At 37.4% G+C, this 26,949-nt stretch overlaps 1 protein-coding gene across 10 annotated transcripts in view; it reads left to right on the plus strand.

Annotated features, from left to right (window-relative positions):
* The window catches only part of LOC129764678 (huntingtin-interacting protein 1), a 106,830-nt gene that overhangs the window by 17,459 nt on the left and 62,422 nt on the right, over positions 1-26,949 (plus strand). For 5 of the 10 annotated variants that reach the window (XM_055764011.1, XM_055764019.1, XM_055764022.1 and 2 more), the window contains exon 1: positions 25,873-25,973. The exons of 4 other annotated variants lie outside the window; for them this stretch is intronic. The gene's annotated coding sequence lies outside the window, so the exon portion shown is untranslated. Of the gene's footprint in view, positions 1-25,872; positions 25,974-26,028; positions 26,139-26,949 lie in introns of those variants that run through there. One more of the 10 variants, XM_055764018.1, reaches the window with a different exon arrangement.

Consider the following 26,949-nt stretch of genomic DNA (forward strand, 5'->3'; position numbering starts at 1 on the left):
ATTTGTGGAGGTCAAGTTTCTGATTTGCCAATGAGGGAACAGGTGACGAATTTATGGACACGAACTAAGTGGGAACAATGAAAACAGTTTTCCGGCTCGTGCGTTCACCTGCTTTCGGGCTGCCGTTTTCGGTGCTTGCGAATATAACTGCCGGAGCACATTTTATGAATTTAATTATTTGCAAATATAATTCCAAATTAAGTGACTTGTTAAATTTTTGCATTCTAAATTTCTTGAATTCAATTTGAATTTGAACATACGTATTTAAACCCAAACATCGAATTTTGAGCATGTCCAAATCGGACTCGGCCTTGGTTTTTTGTTTTCAACATCTGCCCTTTTCTCGGACGTTTTCGAAATTGCAGGTACAAGCATCCTCGAAAAGGATTAGGTTTTTTTTTGTGTTCCTTCATTCCCTATTGCTGAAATAGATGTTCAAATTACATTGGATTGCAGCTGGTTATTATCGATTATCACTCATAGCACTACGAAACATTCTCGTTAATGTGCGCGCCAATGGGCAGTTTTATAATCTAATCAAACAGAAGCGAAAACTCTTGCTCATGAAACTGTGGAAAAGTGTAATTATCCCCTAATGTCCACTATTGTGAACATGGTTCACGCTTAAGTACCTTCTAATATATGTGGGTGGGTAGATTTCAGTCAATTACGCTGTTGCGGAGGCACGATTACTGCAGTGAAGTCATCCATGTTCGTATGTGCATAGAAAATACCGTTTGCCGTTTCCTTCCAGTCGTTCACCAGCATGGAAAGGCTTTCATGCAAAATTTGCACTACAAGGCTAATCACGCCTTGGAGAAAGGGTAAAAGTGAAACCGCTGAATGCATGCACGCTACATTGATCCGAATTGGCCAATGCCATATCGGCCAAAGTGAATTTATCTAGCGTGAAGAGTACCATTTGGAAGTGGCAAAAGTGCCTCGTGCAACGGTAATTACTCTGATAAAAAAATTTCTTGAGCGATACAGTTAATATGAAAATTCAGGACATCAGAGGATTGATCATTTCCATTTGCTATTACAGGTCGGACTCGATTATATACAGATTCGATTATATGTGAATCGATTATGTACAATTTTTTTTTTATATTTCAAATATGCCTTATTTCAAGAAGAAATGTAACCTTTCAACGTTAAGGTGAAGTTTAAGTGGCTAATACATGTGCAGTAGGGTAAAAATCGTGATTTTTGAAGATTTTGCTTGAATTTTCACCAGGAATTGTTTATATCGATATTGCAGCCAAATTAAGAGAGATAGAACTTGGGCGTCAAAGGACAAACTGTAGAGCTGTTAAAGAACTTCAATTTAATTGTTAGAAACAATCTAGTTTACTATAAATTTTTAGGATAAAATTAATAATAACACATTAAAAATTATTAACTTTGAAGTTTTCACTTCCAAAATGTTATTAATATCCACTAATTTATTTGTGCCACAACTATATCTTCTTCTTCTTCAATGGCACTAACGTTCCTAGAGGAACTTCGCCGTCTCAACGTAGTATTACTTGCGTCATTTTTATTAGTACTTAGTTGAGATTTCTATGCCAAATAACACGCCTTGAATGCATTCTGAGTGGCAAGCTCTAGAATACGCGTGATCACAGTGCCAGTCGGAGGAAATTTCTTTGACGAAAAATACCCCCGACCAGAACGGGAATCGAACCCGAACACCCGGCATGTTAGTTATGACGCTAACCACTCGGCCACGGGAGCACAAGTGCCACAACTATATCCCGTACCAAATTTTCTCATCTTTCAAATGAAAGCATTAGAATTGTCTTCCGTAGCGTACTTTGCCAGTTTGAGGCAACATAGTCCGAAGCAAAAAAAGTTCTATAACTCTGTCATTGTTGAAATTCGAACATATGCGTAGGAGAATTTGTTTCATCAAATATGATTGTCTATCACTTCCTGAGAAAATCTGGATAAATTTATTTTTTGACGTAGAACTACGTCTTTCATTAAGGGTGCCAAATCAGAAAACATGTCACGTTTTTATGAAATAAAGTTAACGTTAATAACTATTTTTGCCGCGAACGGATTTTGGCGATTCACATACTAAACGAATCGGAAATTCCGTAAGATTTGTTTAATATGCTATACATTAGAATCCCCTGGTTTGTAAATGGTTAAAATTCATGAAAACTTGAGGCGTTTCCATTTTCCCATACATTTGTTCTGTCCATTTGTGTGCTTTCCCGAACAGACCTGTCAATAACGAGCAACTTATCGACGACCAACGGAGGGGAAATCGTAGGATTCAAAGTCCCCATGAACAAAGGAAAAGTAGAAGAATGAAGGGGAATACTTGCCTAGAGTATAATCAGTGGATCTCGCTGAGGCAAACTTTCATTCGGCATCGGACTGTTGAGTAATCCAGTTCACTTTGCTTTCGCTGCGCTTCGATCTAAGATTGGACCCCACCAGTGGTAATCCAACTTGGATATCGTTGTTTGTTTTTCGCGTTATTCGTATCGTGTGTTTTTTCTTTCCGCGTCATAAATTGGACGGTTCGCCTAGTGTATGATGAGCAAGAAGAAGAGGAAGGCAGGCTCGAGCCCTGCAAAAAACGAACGCATTGCCAGGGGCAATAATATTTCGAGGCAAGCGTCATCCAATGATGCACGCGATGTTGGTGCAGTGAAAAGCGCTCGCACTGAACCGAGCCTTCGCGAGTGTGACACCGCATCGCACAACAGCGGAAGTAGGCGATTTCGGCGCGTCGGTCGAAAATATAAACGCCGTTACCCAGGCAGCAACCAAAATCAAGCTCCCCCCGCTGGTGGTGAAGGCGGTCGTTCTTGACAAACTCATCAGCGAATTCGCATCGATGGGTGTTACAGCAGAGTACAAGCTGTGTGGCATAATTCAGTCTTTTTCCAAGCAGTTAATCATAAGGTTGTGCGTCAAAAAAATATTTGGGGAATACCAAGCATCTTGAATGTCTTACTGGAATGTTATAAGTTATTTGGGTTCGTGTGCCAATCGCAAAAGTGCCTTCAGCTAGGATTGCATTAGCCCTATGAAGCATTGCTACTGTTTTCGAGGTTGCTATTAACAAAAAGAGTTTATTTTGCTTGTTTAGTCACCGAGAAAGTAAATGTCGTTCTGGAATTTTGTATGTGGTTTCGCTTGCCAGTAGCAAACCTTCCTCCACTAAGGGTGATAGCTGCGCTTCTCTCGAGCATGAGAAAGAAATACAACTTTTTTCGAGGCCAGTAATATTAATAGAAGCGTTTCTTTTGAGAATAGCGCAAAATGATGAGAAGTGTTTTATATTCCTAGTAGTTTCAAGCCACCAATGTATGGCTCTGTATGCATGCTATAGCGAACGCTTGTTTGGCGCTTGGTTTACGTTGTACGAACGATGCCTATAGGTGCGATTCCTTTGAGGCAATACTAAATAACATGTACTTGCAAGTGTTGTCATTGTTGTTGTTTCCATGCGGTGTCAAAGATATATTGATGTAGTTATGAGATGTGGAATAATGGTGCTGGTGCAACATGTATATAATCGAGTCTAGCCGAGTCTATGTCAATTGCGAAAAAGCGAAATTTTCATTGCATTGACATGAAATAAATTGCGACTTACGATCAGCTAATGTATTGTTTTGCGAGGGCAATAATTAATCATCAATTAATTATCGTCAACAAATTCTACAACGAAAAAAACATTTCAGAGATTATTCTACTAAGCAGTTGTTTCTAAAATTTCACAGCATTATAGAATAAGATCCGAAGGTATGAATAAGTGACTTATATAGAAGAACAGCGTAGTTCTACGTCAACAATGCGGTCGTATCTTGGACACAACCTCCTATAATTTTTTTTCATGTGATAAAGGTGTTTTCTGACTTTAAGGGGATGAACCAAAAAACAAATTCCTCTTTTATATTCAAAAAACGAAAAATACATGCAAAAACAATTTTTTTTTGACTCGCTACCAATTATTCCAACATAAACATGGGGAGTTGTCTTCATCGAACTTATAAAACTATTTATCTATGTTTGTGGCATTTTTTAATTTATTTAAATGTCATAAATCAATAGACTACTCAAAATCAACAAGAGACGGATTGTCAATATCGAAACTAAAAAACGAAACAATTTTTTGTAATTGTTCTGTTCTGTTTCTGTTCTGTTCATTCCAATGTGATGTAATGCGTTCAATTGAAAGTTTGCGTCGTTTTTGTATCACCTGCCTTAGAGGAAATCAGGTAAAACCGACACCCTCTGTTTTTTCCAGCTACAATTTTTTTTCAATTTTCCGATGCTCCTATACGCACTTGCCATTTCCTACGATTCGAATCAAGTGGAGTAAGTCGGAAAAAATATAAAATTCAATACTTTTTGTGAGATTAATTCATCTTAGATCACTGTTCAGTGTATTCTGTAAGAAGGTAGGTGGTTTTGTTGCTTATCGACGCTCAAAAGCTTCATTTTGAAATTTCAAGTCCATTCGGGGTACAACCGACACCTGGTTTGTGTTTCCCTGATAGCAAAAAGGCATCCCTATTTTTTGTAGATGCCTACCTTGTTTATGTTTGGAAGGCAAAACGGCAGGGCGTTACTGATATTAAGCTGAACACAGCCAAAACCAACGTTGGGCACTGGGGGTCTCCGTAGCCACATTGGTTGCGCGTTCGCTTAGTAAGCGATCGATCGTGAGTTCAAAACTCAGGGCCCCCATTGACCATCTTTGTGTTGTTACAGAATAACTACGTCCACGCAACAATCATCAGCGATGGAGATCGATCCACGATCGAAATAAGATCGATTCCTCCATACAACTGCTCTGCTCTGCAAGAAACATCGGGCTGCTGTTCTATAAATAACTCAACAATGGATCAACGACTGTCTCCGCTGTCCAGTCTTAACTGGATAATGGAAGAACAGATAGAAAACTCTTACGCCTAAATGGCAACTGTGTAATGTGCTAATTATAGATATGATAAATATGTGACATGTACACGATTAAAATTCGGCTCTGTTACAGCTAAAATGCCAATGAGCCTAAAATAAACAAAAGGGATAAAAAAAACAAAACGTTGGGCAGGGCATGTCAACAAAAAAGGCCCTCGATCAACGCTCATCGGCCACCTCTCCGGTGGATCTCTCAAGCTGGGATAAAACTCCCCTGTTTAGTCCGGACCAGGAGTTTGTCCTAGAATTTGTTTTTTTGACGTAGCACTACGTCTTTGATTTCTATATGGGGGGGTCACTTTACGAAACAGAGAATGTTGCATGTAACTATTCAGTGAGGGATTTCAAACGCATATTACGCAAAATCATTATCGCGATGTATGTTATGTAGTATATCATGAGACAGGAAAGGGCCTGGCTGGGTGAGGAAGGAAAAAGTTTCCCCATTCCAAATCACCCGTTCTATGAAAAATATTGTTGGGTACCAAATGAAAATTTTTGACTATTTTTTTGAACCCCTATGAGTTTCACCATATGATCTATGGTAAAAAAGTACTTTTCATTTTTTGCACGCCATTTTCGATAGATTCGAGATACTTCTTCTTCTTTAAGTTTTTAAGAGGCTTTAAACTTTGTGGTTCATTCGCCTCAATTCGAGATACAAATATGAAAAAGATACTGAAAGTGCGTTTTATTATGGTGTATTGAGAAATATTATCAAATAAAATTATCTAAAATTGAAGTACTGGTCGGACTTGAATATCCGGAATATTGATTTTTTTTCACTCCGGATAATCGAATCATAAAAAAAATCTCTCGGTAAACGTAAAATAAGTATGATTTGCACTGATTTATTTGTACATTGCAGTGTGGTAGCCAGAAATCGTCGCCTTGTTACAGCTCACGAGCCAAAATTTTGTTGAAATGTTTCGATTCTGCGGAAATGAGGAGTTTGAGGCCCTGACCGACGATGGTATAGTCAAAATTGCTTTGCATTCAAACACATATTTATACGATAATGAAAATTCGTTTTCGACTGCCGAGGGTGCGAATGTTTCATCAGTTTCGGAACTACATCAGGTTGATGAAGATGAAGAGTTCGAAAATTGGCTTTCAAATGAAACAGCCTTATGTGAAATCGGGAAAGTTATTGAGCTTGAGCTAAGGAAAATGGATTGCCATTGGAAAGACAATTCCTGCTACGAGAAGTGCGAAAAACCATTTTTGGAAAAAAAAAAGTTAATGTTTGCTTTATTGCATATGCACATTAGAGTGCCAATGAATGTATGGGCAAAAGTGACCTTCGAATTTTCGAAAGGAATTTCCTGCAAAATGTTGATTCCCGCGAAAAAATACCCTATGCAAAATTTTGAGCTCAATGGACTTTTTTTACTCGTGTCGCACAGCCGTTAAAGTTTCAGTTTTTTTTTAACCGTAAAATCACCCAAAGGATATTATTAAAAATCGAATCTCGGGATTCAGATGACAAAAAAAATCGAGATGACAGTAGATCTCGACGTTTCATGCAATTTGAAGGCATTTGGCATCAACTCTTTTTAAGAACTCCGATTTTATGCACCTATCCCATTTTCATTTTAGGGTGGTCCTAAAAATCATTTTTCCCAAAAATGACTTCTTTCAAAAATTCGTAACTTTTGATCCACTGAACCGATTCAGATGATCGACTCAGTGACAAATTTCGGAAAGCTCTATAGAATTCCTATACAACTCGATTCAGCGGATTTTCCGCTCGCGGATAATCGGGGTTCTACTGTATTTATAAAGTATATTAACAAATTTTTCAAAATTGCTGATAAAAAAAAAATCAAAACTAAAATATTCCGGATAATCGAGTCTAAAATTCAAAATTAGTTCAACCTGTTACAAAAAAAATTCCAAGTTCAGAAATTCAGTACTGCTCCAATTCGTATTTAAATGTGTTTCTATGCTTTTCATATATATGTGTGATTTTTTTTCAGAATTTAAACAGTGTTACGCGATACAAAAAATATATATGTTCATAAAATTTTGCTTTTTTGTTTAGAATTATGAGATTTAGTACTGGTTTCATTTCTATTCAAATATGTTCGTATGTTTTTTTTTATATTTATGAAAATTCAGAAAATTTCAAGAACTGCGCAGTACGAAAATATCCAGTAATTTTTGAAAAAATATTTTCTGTATTTTTTTTTTGTTTATTATCTAATATTTTGTTTATTTTCTTAAAATTTAAATGTATTGTATTCATGCGTTCGTGAAAAAAGCCCCCAAACATTATCACCAGCGCTATGTAAAATGCTGTATTAAGTATTAAATTAGAAAATTAGATAATTAAAGAGAAAGTAGTTTTTCTTTTTTCATGCCATACTCAATAGGCTTGAAAATTAAAATTCGAGAAAATATTTAAAGCGCGTCGACTATGATGTACCGCGACAAATTATTAAAAAAAATATAGAAAACTAGCCGACCCAGCAAACGTTGTTCTGCCATATAATTGATTTCTAGAATAATTTTGGTTGGTAAAAATAACGAATATATTTCAAGAGAGCTTGTATGTTATCGTTCAGAACCGTAAAATTAATCTGAATGATGATTTTCACTGCGAAACACACATATGCGTTTCTCTATTTCGAATTTTCCCTTTTTTTAAAATCCTTATGTAAGATATGCAAAGTCATATTTTAAAATAAGTTTTGAGACACAGACCTGGTTTGAAATATGTTCATTAGGGTGCCAAGGAATGTATGGGAAAAAATCGACATTAAAATTTCAAAAAGTGACCCTATACAAAGCACTAGTGTAGCAAACGTTAAAATTTTGGTTTTTGAGATTTGAGTTTTTACCGCTTTTCGCCACTCTCCCTTAAGTCCGATTGAGCGTTAAAAATGAAAAAACAGGAAGTGGGTTATATCTATGGTATAACCGCAATGGTGACGTAGGACTATCGTTGATTTAGTGATCATTTGTTTGAAGTTTAATCTGAATTCATTCTGAATGAATATTTTGGGGACTTCGAAAACGAGAGCGTTACGTAGGAGGTACAATGTTTTATGCATCCAATATTGGATACGAAAATGTCCTACTGATGGGGAAGAATAATCTTCAGAAGCTTTCCTGCTAATTGCACTTGATTGAAAAATCACAGAACTAAATGTATTTGGTCGCAGTATTATATGTATAGAAAACATTAAAATAAATTCGTTCGCTTGCATGTAATTTTCAATTCCAAGGGGAGCTGGTTGATTATTTTGCAGCAACGACATCTTTCCGGATTCTCCTCGATTCTTCTCGAAATCCACCAGTGGTTAATGCTAACTCGATAACCACCTGTTGATTGTACTTGATTGAAAAATCACACAATTAATTGTATTTGGTCGCAGTATTAAAAGGATAGAAAACATTACAATAAACTCTTCCGCTTGAATGTAATTTTCAAGTCCAAGTGGGACTGCAGATTATTTTACAGCAACGATCACTTCATTCCGGATTCTTCTCGATAACCAGCGAACGTAAAGAGTTGCACGCGTGTATGCGTGTGGCAGTTGCTTCGATACCTCAAGCGGAGCCAATTTTCGATGCTGGTACTCTCTCGGTCGTCTTCTCTTCTCCTTCTGATGGATCGGCATTTCAGCCCTCACTAACAGTTCCAAACAAACTGCATGTCTTTCAGGTCAGGTCAGGCCAGGTAATGAATCCCTCGATCCCTCGCCGTCCAGCTCGTCCAGCACGTTCAGCTCGTTCAACTACGATGTTGTCTTGTCGATGTCCTCAGGAAAAATGAATACGTTTCACCACCAGAATATCGCTTAAGTATGCTTTTTGTGCGTGATTGAATCGAGAGAAGGTGTGGTTTACGATGGCAATTTCCGTTGCGCGCGCATACAATATTGGATACGAAAATTTTCTACTTATGGGGGAGAATAATTTTCAGAAGCTCTCCTGCTAATTACACTTGATTGAAAAATTACAAAATCAAATGTATTTGGTCGCTGTGTTATATGGTTGGAAAACATTAAAAAAAAACTCATTCGCATGAATGTATTTTTCAATTCCCAGGGAACTGGCAGATTAATGTTCAGCAACGATTAGATTTTTCCAGATTTCCCTCGATACTCGAAGCCCACCAGTGGTTAATCCTAACTCGATAACCACCTGTTAATAGCACTTGATTGAAAAATATTTGGTATTTGGTTATACGATTGAAAAACATTAAAATAATCTCTTTCGCATGAATGTATTTTCAATTCCCAGGGGAACTGGCAGATTATTTTTCAGCAACGATTGGATCTTTCCGGAATTTTCTCGATGCTGAATGGCATCCAAACGAAAATAATTTCGCGCGTGTATGTGTGTGTGTGGCGGCTGCTTCGATGTCTTCCCGGGGAACAGTTTCTCGACGCTGATACTCTCTTGGTCACCTTCTCTTCTCCTTCTGATCGATCGGCTTTTCTGCCCTCACTCACAGTTCCAAACAAACTACATGTCTTTCAGGTCAGGTCAGGCCAGGTAATGAATCCCTCGATCCCTCGCCGTCCAGCTCATCCAGCACGTTCAGCTCGTTCAACTACGATGTTGTCTTATCGATGTCCTCACGAAAAATAAATGCGTTTCACCACCAGAATATCGCTTAAGTATGCTTTTTGTGCGTGATTGAATGGAGAGAAGGCGATGACTCTCTGAATTTGAAACTATCGGCAACTGAGTATTAATCGATTGAAAATTATATAATTTTCACGATGCGAAACATTTTCCGTTGCGTGCGCATACAATATTGGATACGAAAATTTTCTACTTATGGGGAAGAATAATTTTCAGAAGCTTTCCTGTTAATTGCGATTGATTGAAAACCACAAAACCAAATGTATTTGGTTGCAGTATTATATGGATAGAAAACATTAGAATAAACTCTTTCGCATCAATGAATTTTTTAATTCCCAGGGGAACTGGTAGAGTATTTTTCAGCAACGATTAGTTCTTTCCTGATTTTCCTCGATACTCGAAGCCCACCAGTGGTTAATTCTAACTTGATAACCACCTGTTAATAGCACTTGATTGAAAAATATTTAGTCGCAGTGTTACATGGATAGAAAACATTAAAATGAACTCTTGGGCATGAATGTATTTTACAGTAACGATTGGATCTTTCCGGAATTTTCTCGATGCTGAATGGCATCCAAACGAAGAGTTCCGCACATGTATGTGTGTGTGTGTGGCGGCTGCTCCGATCTCTTCCCGGGGAACCGTTTGTGACATCACTCTCCTCCTGATGGATTCTCTTCTGGCCTAAGGTGCACAAACAGGCTCTTGGTGACACCGTTCATCCGCGCTTTCATGATAAACGAAGAGCTTCACCACAATAGCGACAACATGCTCCAATCGCTGTTCAATTATAACTGAGTGGACTTCCAAGCGGCGCTAGCTTATATACCGATTGATGATTTCAATAGCCTGTTTTGAAAGCAATTTTAAGACTATTGAAACAAGTTTTTGGATCAAAAAGTAACAAGTATAGAACGCGTAGACATTTTATCTTTCGAATGAAGTGTTTATCATACCGGTTCGTTCAGTTGTTTAGGAGCTATTAACGCTCAAAATCTCGGTCTCCGGCGTAACGCTTTCGTTTTCGAAACTTTGATTTTACACCCCGGTATAGAAATGAAAGACGTAGTCCTACGTCAAAAATTGACCACCTTTCCCAGAGCATCTATCTAGTTGAATATTCACCAAGTTTGCACTCTCTGACACTCATGGGTCAGGATCTGCTGCATTAATTGAGTATGAATCATTCGCTTTGCGTAGTCCGTGTGATCCTGCTGCTTCATGATGCATGGAGGGGTTCGACATGTAATGAGTTAGAGGCAAAGAAGAATATAAACTTACTGCACCGAAACCGGTCATGACGGTTTTGGTTCACATGCTCGTGTATCATGAAGTGCGAACCGAAGCAGAATTGTCTCGTTCTCTTTTATGTCATGATTTGTAGCATTCAAAAGCAAAAGAATGCCACAGGGGGATATGATTTCTGTAAAATCATATTTGAACAAACACAAGCGAATTATTCAGTGAAACGGTCAATTGACAAACACTGTTTGTTACCCTTACTGAGAGACGTACTGCCGTTCTACGCATAGTTGTCCCATGTTCCAAAATCAGCAACAGAGAAAAACGCTTCTACGCAAAGTTTTCTAGCACATTCGTCTACCAGAAGCTTTGAGCGTTTCAATTTAGCAATACAACGGGTTATTTATAAGCAGTAGACTATTGTTTGATGAAATGTGAAAAGTTTTCCTCACTGAATCAATCAAGCTTGATTACAGGTTCAAAAATCATGGTGGGACAGTTATGCCTAGAATATCAACGTGGGACAATTGAGCTTGATGTTTTTTGAAAAACTGGGAACGAAAAAGTTTTTTTCCGTGATTTTCCGAAAGAATATGCCTAAAAACATCGTTTCATGAAGGAGGGAAGAATATAAATCTCATTGTTATTAGGCATTCGCTGACAAGGTATACACGTGTTCCGTTAAACATTTTTTGACGGAGGACTACGTCTTTGATTCCTATATAGGGGGGTCACTGTACGAAAAATGTAACGTTTATTAAGAGTTTTCAACTGAATATTACGCAGAATCGTTCTTACGATATATGTTATAAAATATAACATTAGACGGCAAATTTATCCAGCATTTTTTTCACCTGAGACATCAATAGTGGAAATAAACAAGTGAGCAATTTAACAAATAAAATAGGTATGTTTTGCGAACGGATGCGAATCATGTATCCTGCATTCTTTCTTTCAACTTCGTTCTCATGTATGCAACACAAAATTGTGTGCAATAATTCGTTCTATCAAACAAATTAGCAAGACTTTTTCCGATTGTAAACATTGAAATAATCAGATGCAAGATTTCATGCATCACTCAAATTTCATGCAAGATTTCATCAAAGCAACGAGGAAAATGTCACCCATACATGTTCGTTCGTTAATTGGGCCGGAAAATCAATGCAATTATCGAATTTGATTCGCTAACTGGACCGCAAAACAGCAAAAGCAAAATTCTTCAAATTCAAGTTGACATCTATTATTGATACATAACTTCTTTGTAGCCTAGTTAACGTAGGCCCTGTTCTAGATATGTCCAGTTGAAGATAGTCCAGTTAGCGAATGTCTTCTGTATATGACGGCGTGACGAACATCTTAAGCGAGTGTCCTCCGGTCTGCGGCAACATGGGCAATTGTACAGCGAAAAATGATATCAATACTAGGTGAATGGCAGCGCTTATCATGCGAAGACTAATTGAGATCGGAATTACATCGCATCACAAAAATGATACGTAATGATATAATCAAATCTTCATGACTCATATTAACAATTCTCAACGAATTCCTTCTATGATAGATTGAGCAGAAGAACCAATACGACTTGATTGTGATAGTCTGCAAACGAACATTATTTCACCGAAAAGCTACTACTCCCGATGCATTAGAATAAGACTAATAATAAAAATAAGACAATGGAAAGAAACCACATACCAGACCTGTCCGTTAAAAATAAATCAACTTCAAGATTTCATGTGTATTTTACCTCAAAATATCACGAAATCCTATGTATTTTCAACTTATTTTCTGTTTCTTTCCCATAAACTTCATATTCAATGTAATCAATGAAGATATATTTTTTTGTTTACCGATTCACATATACTTCATCTACCATTCCATCCTGTTATGTGTCAAACTGATATTCATTAATCATTTTCAGTTAGACAGTTGAACTTCCTGCCAGAAGCTTATTTTCTTTTTTTGTTCGTTACAAGCCGTTTGACGGTTTTGAGTACATATAACAAACGGCCCTTTTCAGGGCTACTATTTGGAGTTTCAAAGAGTTAAACTATCAGATTTCTGAACACATTACATTGAAAAAAAACAACTGTTCTGAACAATCACAGTCCTACGTCAAACTTTCGTCGGTGCCCCGAGGCTCAGATCCTTCTACTTTGTTATTTGTTTGATAATTAGTTCGTTTTTTCAAACCAGAAATGAGTGGATTTGCCCTGCTGGAAGCGTACCATAAAATTATTGTACTTGAACTGATTCATTTATAATGGATCTACACAAAAAACATGGGACAGTTACACTTGGAATATCAACATGAGACAAATGAGCTTGATGTCATTTTTTTAAGAGGGACCCCTGTCTGGAAGGTCGAAAAATAATTAACTTTCGTGTTTTTTTTTCGAATGTTAGGAATAATGTGAAGTATATGGGTATTTTGGTTATTGTTTAAGGTATATTTAAAGATGTATTTTTCATTTTTTGAGTGCATGAATAATAATTATTACGCTATTCACAGCAGGATGCGTAGACGCTGTCTGAAAACTGGTACCTTGCTGGTGGTATCGGTTCTGTAGAAACGAAACTTCGCAGAACGAATTCCAATGAATATTTTTAAACTTTATGACATTACCTGAAGCGTTATATAGGGGTTTTTGAAAATTCGAAAAATTTCAAAAATGTCAGCCATTTCTGTTACAAATGAGTAATTTTTATGAAAAATCGCTGTTTAGAAGTTCATAAAAAATCGAAAACATTAGATCAAAAAACGGCTTTGTAACGCTTTAGATCAGTGGTGGCCAGGTTTAGATATGGTGCGGGCCGCAATAGAATTTTCATTATAGCCGCGGGCCACAATGATTTTTTCCTTACTAATGTTCCTAATGAAATGTAAAATATACGTATTCGACTGGTACATTTATTGACTCACTTTTTATTTCAAATTAGAAAGAATTAAATTCTATACCTGTAAAATTCATAACTCGAGAACAAAATGAGATCAAAACCCAAAACATTTATTGAAGGTATAAAAGTATCCAGAATTAACATTTTTGGCAAAATTATTCGACCATCTCAACTTCACGTAGAGTCGAAAAGGACTAATCGTTAATCGCTCCATCTTCTCGACAGAATTCTTTACGATTGGTAATTCCATTGAGAACTGCGAATAATACGATTGATTGGCAAATGCGGTCTGGTAGGTTCGTTGCTAGTCTCGTTTTCAAGCGAATATGTTTGGAACGATGCAAAGACTCTAGGAGTTTCTGGGCGTCAACAAATGATTCACACATCGATGTACGTACCAATTAATTTATCCAATTCATTTCGACTGATGAACACTTTTGTTTCCTAAGAGGATTACGTGGAACGTGTTCATGAATAACATAGATAACATTGTGCAGCCGTACCGACCTCGGACATCCCATTTTAGGCCTATCGCCACATCAGCTGTTTCTTCGTACTGTTGTAGTGTACTGAACACGAATCGTTCATTGATAAAAAACGGTTTGAGCAGCTCGTAGATGTGTTTTGGCGTTTTTTCGTACTTAATTAATACGACAATTGCCACACGCTTCTCGTACAGACCGAACTTCAACGTTGCTAAAAAACCGAACAAGTAGGGGAACCGCGGGTAATACGGACAATGGGGGTAATATGGACAGGTGGTTTATTTATATAGTTACATTTTGAATTTCCGATTTCTGTTAATGAGAAGACCTTCTACATGTTATTCTATAATATTTAAGCCACCCTATGGCAATGAATACTGTTCAAAAGTGGAAAAGGGAAAGAAAAACCGATAATCATACATGCTTCCGCGTGAGGAAGTAATTTTAGCTGCTTCGATATTAAGCATTTTGAATGGTTTAATATCAAAATTCAATTCGCTGATGGTTATACTTCGGTTTGTGAGTTAACAGAGAAGCGATATTAGGTATGTACGGAAAAGTAAATTCATTTTTGAGTGAAAAATTTCAAATTATTGAAATATTTGTGTTGGTGGGGTAAAACGGACAGTTGCCAGTGGGACTGAGATGAACTGTGAAAATTCTGTTCAATCTATTCCTAAGAAATGCCCTGCGTCTATAAATGGAAATCAAATCGCCAAATGTGGACTGTTTAGAAGCTGACTGGAACCAAAAGCAAAATAGTTGAGGGTCTGTCAGTTTATACTGCTGAAAAGCACGATATCACTTCTGGGTGGATTAATTCAATGCTTCATCATTGAACGGACATTCGTAATGAGTTTAAACCTTGGTTGAAAAATATTATTCCCCTCGCGATCGATAAACCTTTACACTTAATATATTACAAACCTGTCCATATTACCCCTTCTACATGTCCATTATACCTGCATCGAAAAAAATGTTGTACTTTTCGGTCTGTTTTAATTTTAGTAAAAAACATTGTAAAACACTTTTTTGTAAAATATAGGTAGAAAAACAGTATATTGAATTGCGAGAAACTGCATCAATGTAGAACGATTTTGGAGTAGAAATCCAAGACATCAGCGTTTTTAAATTTGTCACGCTATGTCAAATTTCGTGGTGTGGGTACGTTTGTAATTCTTCGCATCTTATGACATTTACTCGCAACAGAGTAACAGACAACGTAAAAACCCGTTTTGTTACAGCCGTTACAAAAACGTGAAAAAGTCCTTTGAGTACTAACGAGAACAATTGCCAGAAGGTTAAATTAGCTAGGAAAAAACTGAAAAGCACAACGATTAACAAGAATTACTCACAAAGTTATTTTCATTCAATTTTTATGGAAGAATTCCAACTATATTCTTAATTTCGCTCATATGATTTTTATTTTCGAATTAGGTTGCGGGCCGGGCCTAAGCTTCCCAAAAATGCAAAAACCAAAAATCCGATTTTTCGATTTTCCAGACCGGGGTCCCCCTTAAATCTGGGAACAAACAATAAGATTTTTGTGTTTTCCGGAAGATTAGGCATAAAACTTAGTTTTATGAAGAAAAGTGAAAATTGTCAAAAAGTAACATAGGACAACTATGCGTAAAACGGCAGCGTAGTCCTATATCAGAACAGAAACTTTGCGTACGGATTGAAATGTGGCCATGAAACAGGAAATTTATCTAAATTCCATTTTTGTCTGTAATAAAAATTTGATACAGAGGTTTATGAAGAGTTGCTGAACTTTTTGTGAAAAAAAAAATATAAGAGGTTGTGTCCAAGATACAACCGCATTGTTGACGTAGAACTACGCTGTTATTTTATATAAGTCGCTTGTTTATACCTTCGGATATTATTCTATAGTGCTGTGAAATTTTAGAAACAACTGCTTAGAAGAATAATCTCTTAAATGTTTTTCATTGTAGAATCAGTTGACGATAATTGATTGATGATTCATTCTTGCCCTCGCAGAACAATACACTAGCTAATCATATGTCGCAATTAATTTCATGTCAATGCATTGAAAATTTACGTCGAACGCTATTCCGGTGGCCTTTCTCGCAGTTGACATAGACTCGGTTACAGTCGATTATATACATGTTGCACCAGCACCATTATTCAACATCTCATAACTACATCAATATATCGTTGGCACCACAAGGAAACAACAACAATGACAACACATGCAAGTATCAAATATCATGATACATGTTATTTAGTATTGTCTCAGTGGAATTGCACCTCTAGGCATCGTTCAAACAACGTAAAGCAAGCGCCAAACAAGCGATTGCCATAGCACGCATACAGAGCCATATATTGGTGGCTTGAAACTACTAGGAATATTAACACTTCTCATCATTTTGCGTTATTCTCAAAAGAAACGATTCTGTTTATATCACTGGCCTCGAGAAAAGTTGCATTACTTTCTCATGCTCGAGATAAGCGCAGCTGCCAGGAAGGAAGTTTTGCTACTGGCAAGCGAAACCTAATCACATACAACATTGCAGAACGACATTTACTTTCTTGGTGTCTAAACAAGCGAAATAAATCTTTTTTTGTTAATATCAACAGCCTCGAAAACAGTAGTATTGCTTTATTATGATCGAGATTAGCGCAATCCTAGTTGAAGACAGTTTTGCGACTGCCACGCGAACCCAAATAACTTATAACATTCCAGTACGACATTCAAGATGTTTGGTATTACCCAAATGATTTTTGGCGCACAACCTTGATGCCTGCTTCGCCATAAAGTCAGTTTAATGCATTCATGCAATCTTAAAGCCATTAACGAAGCCATTATGATGACGAAAGACAAACAATGTTAACTGCTTGGAAAAAGTCTGAATTATGCCACACAGCTTGTTCTCTGCTGTAACACCCATCGATGCGAATTCGCTGATGAGTTCGTCAAGAGCGACCGCCTTCACCACCAGCGGGGGGGAGCTTGATTTTGGTTGCTGCCTGGGTAACGGCGTTTACATTTTCGACCGACGCGCCGAAATCGGCTACTTCGCTGTTGTTCGATGCGGTGTCACACTCGCGAAGGCTCGGTTCAGTGCGAGCGCTTTTCACTGCACCAACATCGCGTGCTTCAATAGATGACGCTTGCCTCGAAATTTTATTGCCCCTGGCAATGCGTTCGCTTCATGTAGTGCTCGAGCCAGCCTTCCTCTTCTTCTTACTCATCACACACTGCGCGAAGCGTTTAATTTATGACGCGGAAAGAAAAACACACGATACGAATAACGCGAAAAACGAACTGAAAAAACCATACGACGATATCCAAGTTAGATTACCTCTGGTGGGGTTCAATTTTAGATCGAAGCGCAGCGAAAGCAAAGTGAACTGGATTGCTCAACAGTCCGATGTCGAATGAAAGTTTGCCTCACTGCCTCCACTGTTTATACTCTAGGCAAGTATTCCCCTTCATTGTTCTTCTTTTCCTTTGTTCACGGAGACTTTAAATCCTACGATTTCCCCTTCGCTGCTCGTCGATAAGTTGCTCGTTTTTGACAGCTCTGTTCGGGAAAGCACACAAATGGACAGAACAAATGTATGCGGAAATGGAAACGCTTAAAGTTTTCATGTATTTTAACCATTTACAAACCAGGAGATTCTAGTGTATAGCATAATAAACAAATCTTAGGGATTTTCCGATTCGTTTACTATGCAAATCACCAAAATCCATTCGCGGCAAAAATAGTTATTAACGTTAACTTTATTTCATAAAAACGTGACCTGTTTTCTGATTTGGCACGCTTAATGAAAGACGTAGTTCTACGTCAAAACTCTTGGCCTACGAAGTTGAGTTTCTTGTGGGTTTCCACACGTTTGTTAGAAATTAAAAGTTCACTTTATATAGGACAAACAGAGCACGCGAAATCTGTCATCACTGCAGACACAATGCGCGTTGATGTGTCGGAAAAACTAGACAAACATTCAATCATTCAGTTATTTCCACAAACTCGGTCAGTTTTGCGTGATAAATAAAAATATAAGTTACAGAGTTTTCAACCGAATTCAGCGTAGTTTCTGTGTCAAATCTAGGCATGTAAGATAGCGATCGAGCGGTAAACAGTGGATAATTACCGCTAAACAAGTGATGGGCAGACAATAGCGGGAATTTTTTATGCTAGTCTGCTTGGAATGACTAATTTAGAATCCATTTTCATTTTACAGCTTAACCCAAAACAAAAAAATCCTTAAAATTATAAATGCTAAGAAACCATTAAGTGTAACGCAGTATAACATTGTTTTCGGTTCTTGATGCTGCAGGGGAAAAAAGTCTTCGCCCATCATACACAATTATTCAATCCATAGAATGTGGGAGCGGAGAAACTTCCCTTCGGACATGCAGAAGCGCATCAATGCAATGAACCTCGACAACAATTTTGCGCCCTGCAGTAGTAGTTACCTGAAACAGTGGGGGAACGATATGGGATCTAGACATAAAAAGCCAATAAGAATGCACAGCATGGCGTGAATGATTGATGTTGCCTGGAAAACAGCTCCGTTGCGTTACGGACTATGTCGTTCAGTGTTATGGATAGGATGCATTTTGCTACACCTGAGAAAGTCGAACAAAAATTTATGAGTCGTATAGATTTTTTTTGCTGTGGTGATTCTCTGTTTGTTGAGATACGTGGATGGATTCATGGAAGCCTTTCCTGAGTGAGTTATTCTAAATTGTGCCATTCCGGTGTATTGATCGATAGCTCGTGTTTTGACTCATCGTGCGTTATCTAATCTCGCGGTGTAAAGTAGCGGTTCGAATACATTGGTCGAGTTCTTGCAGAGTTGTGATAGCGCGCACAATGCCAAAGTGAAGACAAAACACGTCAGAGAGATAGTGACTTACGTTTCGAGTATGGGGCGAATGGATAACAAATTGGCATGGTTAGTAAGAATAGCTGTGTCGACGATTTCGGAAATTTCAATTTTCGTTTGACATATGTAACGAATCTGGCTTCTTGGACCATGTTACTACTTGATCAATAGAGAGGTTCTTGTAGCTAACTAAACGACTGTCGTTTCCATAGATGCACATTACCGGTAGAAACATTCCGGTACTCAACCGTAACGATAAACACGTATGGATTCCTGCTGAGATCGGTGCATTAACCTTCCTTCTTCGGACGAGTATAATTCCATTTCTGGTTTAGTTCATGAAAGTATTCGTTTAGCTCAGACGGAACGAGTGCAAAATATGATGGTAGAATGTCGTCCTTCATTGGCATGACGGAATATGACCTCATCTGAGGTGTTTTTTCTGATTTGTGAAACTATAAATCTTGAATCTAGCACCTGCACATGGAATCTAGAATTTAAATCGTAACCTGGTGTAAATTATTTAGAACCTAAAAATTGAATCAGATATTCAATGAACATGTATTCGAAGCCTCTTGAATCAGGCATTATACGCCTCATGATCTGGAGTATGATGTCCAAAGACTGGAATCTGAAACTTGTAATTTGATTCTTATTTTGATTGTGCATTATTTGTGTATCTTGTGGATGGTTATGGTTTATTATAGTTCTTCTGTGACGTCACCAAATAACTTTTGATAGCAATGCACAATGGTCCAGGAAGTGCATTTCAGTGGAAATTAGCATCTAAAGGGTGTGTCACATCAAATTGCATCACGGAAAAAACGCTGTAGAAATTCGCCCAGTAGACCGATCCTTTTGAAAATTTTAGACAGTAAAATAAAAACTATTAAACAACTTTTGGCATTTCTTTTTATTCATACTTCGAGCCCAAGCCCGTATGCTCGCACCTTCCTCTTTACCCCGTCCATAAGGTTCTGTACAACGTCAGGTTGTAGTTTTTTTGAACAGAAATCCATTTTCTATTGAAGTCCGCCTCCGATTTGACAACTTTTGGGTTCTTCCGGAGGGCCTGCTTTATAATCGCCCAATATTTCTCTATTAGGCGAAGCTCCGGCGCGTTGGGCGGGTTCATTTCCTTTGGCACGAAGGTGACCCCGTTGGCTTCGTACCACTCCAACACGTTCTTTGAATAGTGGCACGAAGCGAGATCCGGCCAGAAGATGGTCGGACCCTCGTGCTGCTTCAATAGTGGTAGCTTCTGTAGGCACTCCTTAAGGTAAACCTGCCCGTTTACCGTGCCGGTCATCACGAAGGGGGCGCTCCGCTTTCCGCAAGAGCAGATCGCTTGCCACACCATGCAAACTTGGATAGTTTCTGCTTCCGAATCTCCTCCGGAACGCTGAATTTGTCCTCTGCGGAGAAGAACAACAGGCCCGGCAGCCGACGAAAGTCCGCTTTGACGTAGGTTTTGTCGTCCATTACCAGGCAATGCGGCTTCGTCAGCATTTCGGTGTACAGCTTCCGGGCTCGCGTCTTCCCCACCATGTTTTGCCTTTCGTCGCGGTTAGGAGCCTTCTGAACCTTGTATGTACGCAGCCCCTCCCGCTGCTTGGTCCGCTGGACGAATGAACTTGACAAATTCAGCTTATTGGTGACATCCCGGACCGAACTTCTCGGATCACGTCTAAACTGCTTAACTACGCGCTTGTGATCTTTTTCACTGACGGAGCATCCATTTTGCCGTTCTTCACCTTCCGGTCGATGGTTAGGTTCTCGAAGTATCGTTTTAGTACTCTGCTGACCGTGGATTGGACGATTCCCAGCATCTTACCGATGTCCCGATGTGACAACTCCGGATTCTCGAAATGAGTGCACAGGATTAATTCACGACGCTCTTTTTCGTTCGACGACATTTTTCCAAATTTACGAAAAATTGACAGTGAAGCATGGCCAACGTGATCTATACACTCTTATCTGATTATAAGCGAAAGCTGAAGATATAATTCCTAAAATTTAAATTTCTACAGCGTTTTTTCCGTGATGCAATTTGATGTGACACACCCTTTAGAGCTTAACAGTTATTCTCTAGACAAAACATTTCTTCGACAAAGTTGTTACATATGATAAAACGCTCATTTTGATGTTGTCAAAAACAGGGTTACCATAATTTTCGATGAAATAAAAAATATAACTTTCTTATCTTTATAGATAGGAGTAGATATAGTTGGACAATGTTTCAGCCTCAGTTATTTTAAGAAAATTTGTGGAACAAAGTTTTTTTCTATCTCTTGAAAGAACCGATATAGCGCTTTTTTCTAAGTTGCGTTAGGGTCACTGTGAAAAAAACGTTTTTTTTGCTTGTCAACTTGTCAATATCGCAACTTTACTCAAAGTTATTGATATTGCTTCCCCCAAAATACGTTCTCTCCATTCGCTTGTCATTCTTTTTTGGGGCAAACATTAACAATATTCGTTGACGGCATTTGAAAGAGCATACTTGACTCTATATAATGTGAGATTTCCAAAACCATGTTATTGTTTGTATTTAAGTAAACCAAAATTGAAATCATGAGTTTTTGGGTGAAAAAGCATCAATAACTTTTAGTAGAAATGAGATATTGACAAGTTCTGCATCGCAAAATATTTGTCTTGATAAGCTCTAAAAGTCGTTCTAAGACAATTTGGATGTAAGGTTTGAAATATAAAAGTTAGAGCAAAAAAATCTGTTCTTTCATGGTCACCCTAATGAAACTTAGAATAAAAAGCACTTTATCGGATATTTCAAGAGGTTGAATAGATAGAATAAAACTTTGTTATACAACGCTGCTTAAAACAACTGAGGCTACAACGTTGTCAAGCTGTATTTACATCTATCTATAACTATAAGGAAGTTAGATTTTTCATTTCATCGAAAATTTTGGTCACCCTATTTTTGACGACATGAAAATGAGCGCCCTATTATATGTAACATCTTTGTCGAGACAGTTTTTGTCTAGAGAATAAAGATCTTCCATCAAGTTGTTTATAGCGCTTTCTATCTAAGTTACGGTAAAGTCACCATGAAAAAAAACAGGTTTTATGCTCTAACTTTCATATTTCAAACTATACATCAAAATTGTCTTGGGACGACTTTCAGAACTTATCATGAGTAAAATTTTGCGATGCAGAACTTGTCAATATCTTAATACTACTCAAAGTTATTGATGGGTTTTCACTCAATAAACTCATGATTTCAATTTTAGATTACTCAAATACAAAAAATAACATAGTTTTGGAAATCTCACATTATGTAGAGGCGAGTATGCTCTTTCAAATGCCGTCAACGAACTTTTTTATGTTTGCCCCAAGAAGAATGACAAGCGAATGAAGACATCGTATTTTTTGGGAAGAAATGACAATAACTTTGAGTAGAGTTGAGATATTGACAAGTTCTGTAACGCAATATGATTGTCTTAGTAAGTTCTAAAAGTCTTCTGAAGACAATTTGCATGTAAAATTTACAATATAAAAGTTAGAGCTAGAAACCGTTTTTTTCATGGTGACCCTAACGTAACATAGAAAAAAAGCGCTATATCGGTCATTTCAAGAAATAGAAAACAACACTGTTCTGAAAAGTTTTCTCAAATAACTTGGACTATAACATTGTCGAACTATGTTTACCTCTATCTAGGAAGATAAGAAAGTTATAATTTTCATTTCATCGTAAATGTTGCACACCCTATTTTTGACAACATCAAAATAAGCGGTCTATCATGTGCAACAACTTTGTCGAAGACAGTTTTTGTCTAGAGAATGTCTAGAGAACTGTCGTACTCTAGATGCTAATTTTCACTTAAATGCACCTCCTGGGCCATTGTGCAATGATGTAACCGTTTTTTTTACAATATACCAGGTGTGCAAATCTCCGGGTTTTCGATGAAAAAACACGTATTTCCCAAAATAACCTCAAAACGCATTTATTCGAAGTTATCTCCGTTTGATTCTATACATTTAAACCATCTCTCAGGTAAATTCTGGATTTCTTCCCAACAAAAATTGTTTGTTTATTGCTTCACGGCTTTAGCGGTGTATTGTCAAGCTGTAATATCCATATTATATATAGTATCTTCGGGCCCAACCGATATTTGTTCCATTAATTCAAAATTTAAATTAATCATTTGTTGTCGCTAGCAATCTGCCGTTTCACTTTGTTTGTGTAGCTCATGGTACACCATGCTCTCCTGACCTCATTCACACACATAGCATCGTCTTTCTGCCGAAACTATTTGGTTTTGAACTGGATGTTGAAAACCATTTTTTTTTGCGCTAAGAGTTCTCGAAATAATATTATAGTAAGCAAATGATCTGCTTCGACCGCTCTTTCGTTCAAATGAATGAACAAAAGTAACTAAGGCCTCGAATGTTTGTGATGTAGAAGTATGTCTTTCAGGAAGAGTGCCAAACCAGAAAACAAGTCACGTTTTTATGAAATAAACTTAACGTTAATAACTATTTTTGCCGCGAACGGATTTTGGCGATTTACATACCAAACGAATCGGAAAGATTTGATTTGTTTGATATGCTACACATTACAATCCCATAGTCTGTATATGGTTTAAATTGATGAAAATTGTGAGCATTCTCATTTTCTCATACATTTGTTCTGTCCATTTGTGTGCTTTCCCGAACAGAGCTGTCAATAATGAGCAACTTATCGACGAGGAAATCGTAAGATGTAAAGTCTCCGTGAACAAAGGAAAAGAAGGAGAACGAAGGTGAATATTTGCCTAGAGTATAAACAGTGGATCTCGCTGAGGCAAGCTTTCATTTTAATCAGGTCATTGTATCCCCTGATCAATAGATGCTCTCGATTATCTCTAACGAATAAACTTGCAGTATACAAACAAATAATATTTCCAGTTATCGCATATGCGATGCCCATTTGGGAGTGCTGTGCTCCAACTCACAAACTAAAACTTCAACGCATACAAAACAAAATTCTTCGTATGATTCTAAACTCTCCACCCAGAACGCGAAATTCGGAGATACATCAGCTGGCCGGGATTGAAACGTTGGATGAAATTATCAATAACAATTGTATGAAATTTGAACAAAGTTGCGCTCTCTCAACACTCGGAATAATACAAAATCTGTATGATTATGCTACCTGACTGTATAATCGTTACCTTTCTAGGTAACGGCTTAGGGTTTGGGTAAATATATTTATTTCCAGTTAGATAAGTAGTGTAAGTTAGGATAATGTAAATAATTTGGGGAGGGTATCTTATAAGTTAGATTTAGGTAAAAAAAAGAAGGTAACAAAAAACTACAAAAGTTTGGGCATGATTTTACAATAGGAATATGAAATAATCGGATAATGTGTATGATACAAATCATTACAAAACTTGACATTGCAACTTAAAGAGGTAGAACCCTAGGTTGATCACTTGAAATGAAGTATTATAATGTAAACCAAATTAAGAAATAAAAAGAATTTAAGTGACAACAGAAAGAGCTTCTGTTGAGAAAAACGCAAAACGGAGATAAGTGTGTGTATATTTAGTTGCTTCAAACCATCAATATATGGACATTTGTGTGCGTACGTGCGTGTTCCATAACACGTACGTAAAAATAGTGCATCTTCGCTACGCTGAAACCCCATTTGTATCTGCTCCCATGTGCATTGGCCCTGTAACGATGCAACGTTCACCTAATTTTGTTATGCTATGATTGACGATTGTTTGGTGTTGCAAATTATGCAGTCGAAATAAACAAGTAGGGGAGATAGCGGGAAGGAAATATTTACGTTAGGGTATAAGTAATGAATCTCTGCTGAGGCAAATATTCAGCCTTTTTCATAGCCTTTTTCAATGTTAAATTGTTTGTTCTCTGTCATCAATGTATTGAACTGACGCTATGGTGAAGCAAGTGTTAAGGTTGTGCACCAAAAATATTTGGGGAATACCAAGTTATTCAATAAGTTATTAATTTATTTGGGTTCGCGTGCCAGTCGCAAAACTTGATGATAATGAAGCAGTGCTACTCTTTTCGAGATTGCTGAGATTAACAGATAGAGTTTATTTCGTCACCAAGAAAGTAAATGTCGTCCTGGAATTTTGTATGTGATTTGGTTGCGCTTGCCAGTAGCAAAACTTTGTCCGCTAATGATGACAGCTGCGCATATCTCGAGCATGTATTGTTCTGCGAGCACAAGAATGAATCATCAAACAATTATCGACAAATGAATCTATAATAAAAAAAAAAAATCGGAGCGACCAAACTGGTAGAATGGTTATTTCAAAATTTTCGTAGCATTATAAAATAATACCCGCAGTTATGAACAAGCGACTTGAATTAAAATACAGCGTAGTTCTTCGTCAACAATGCGGTCGTGTCTTAAATACAACCTCCTATAATTTTTTTTCAAAAATTCACTGCATTCTAAAATAACATCTGAAGTGATATACAAGCTGATTGAATAATATAATTTAGTAGTTCTACGTCGAAAATGCGGTCGTGTTCTAGATACAACCCGTTACGATTTTATTCTTTGGAACTATGCAAAACCAAATTACTTTGTTTTTTTGCACAATGTCGCATATTTTTGAAGTTTATTGTCAAATTAAAAAATGACATACATGTCAAATCGAAGAAATACTTATAGCCCTGCTAGCAAAATTCAAAGCATCAACTGGATAACTTAATTCGCACACCAGGTAGAACACTACAACGATTTCGCAAATAATTATTGGACATATTATTCGTTTCGCTACACATGTACATCGGTGGCAATTTTGCCCTATTACCTAGTTGCGGGTTCGCATCGATCCAATTTCAATTCCTAATCCTATTTGTACCCACATTCCTACGCAAACAGACTACCGCCAATATGAATTGGATCTCCTAACCGGCAAGTCAGTGCGTTTTGTGATTCTGTTGAAAAGGTTTTTTTAAATCGTTGGACTGCCTGTGAGTTTCATTTTTTTCTCATTCAATTTGAAAACCTAATGTAATTTACAGCCATAAGTGGAGACATTCGATGATATCACGGACTCGATAAGGATTTTGATTGAGATAGTGCTGTCTGTGACCTGTGGGTTTATATCAGTTGAATGGAGCCGATCTGGCGTAGTGGTAGTATCCATACTTCTAACGCTAAAGTTCACGAGTTCAATTCTCACTCCCGACATTCTTCCAAAAATCGAAGAAAAAGTGGCGAACCAACCAAAATGTGTTGAAAGTCACTATAATAGAGAAAAAAAATCAGTTGAACTAGTTAGGCGAGTTTTTTTTAATGGTTTTGTGTTGAATTATTTTTCCGAAAATCAACCCAAGAAGTTGTAATTTTACTTCTATTTCGGAAGAATGTCGGGAGTGAGAATTGAACTCGTGACCTTAAGAACAACTCAGTAATCTATTCTAAGTAAAGTATCAATTCTCTACATTACGAAGTGCAATCAGAAAGTAACGAAACAATCGAATTTATTATCTCTCTGTATGATTCGTATAGAGAATTTAGTGAATGAAATCAAGTTCCAGTAAACGTACAGTTTCCATTACTTATTATTGGACTTTTGGGCGTTGGTCGCAGTTCATTTTGTGAATCATTATTGATGCAAGCATGCCGAAGTGGAAGAAAGGAACTCTGACTAATATTGATTACAATTAAACATGATGCAGATCTGTGATGCAGGACTAAACATGTTTCCATTGCTTCACTCGTGAAGAGGAAAATACCGTTGTCAAAATATAGCAAAATCGCCCTCTTCCTGTGAGCAAGGATAAACGATCAAGGTGCTTAATCAAGGATGAACCCATTCGCTAGAAATTAACAACAACAGATTTGCTTTCAATGCATTAATAGACAGTCCAAATATAACTTCCAGTTTTTTATCCCACCCGGAAATATTCCCGGCTCAGTAAAAGTGAAACATAAAATAGTAAA

This window comes from Toxorhynchites rutilus, chromosome 2 (assembly GCF_029784135.1).
Source record: "Toxorhynchites rutilus septentrionalis strain SRP chromosome 2, ASM2978413v1, whole genome shotgun sequence".
NCBI lineage: Eukaryota > Metazoa > Arthropoda > Insecta > Diptera > Culicidae > Toxorhynchites > Toxorhynchites rutilus.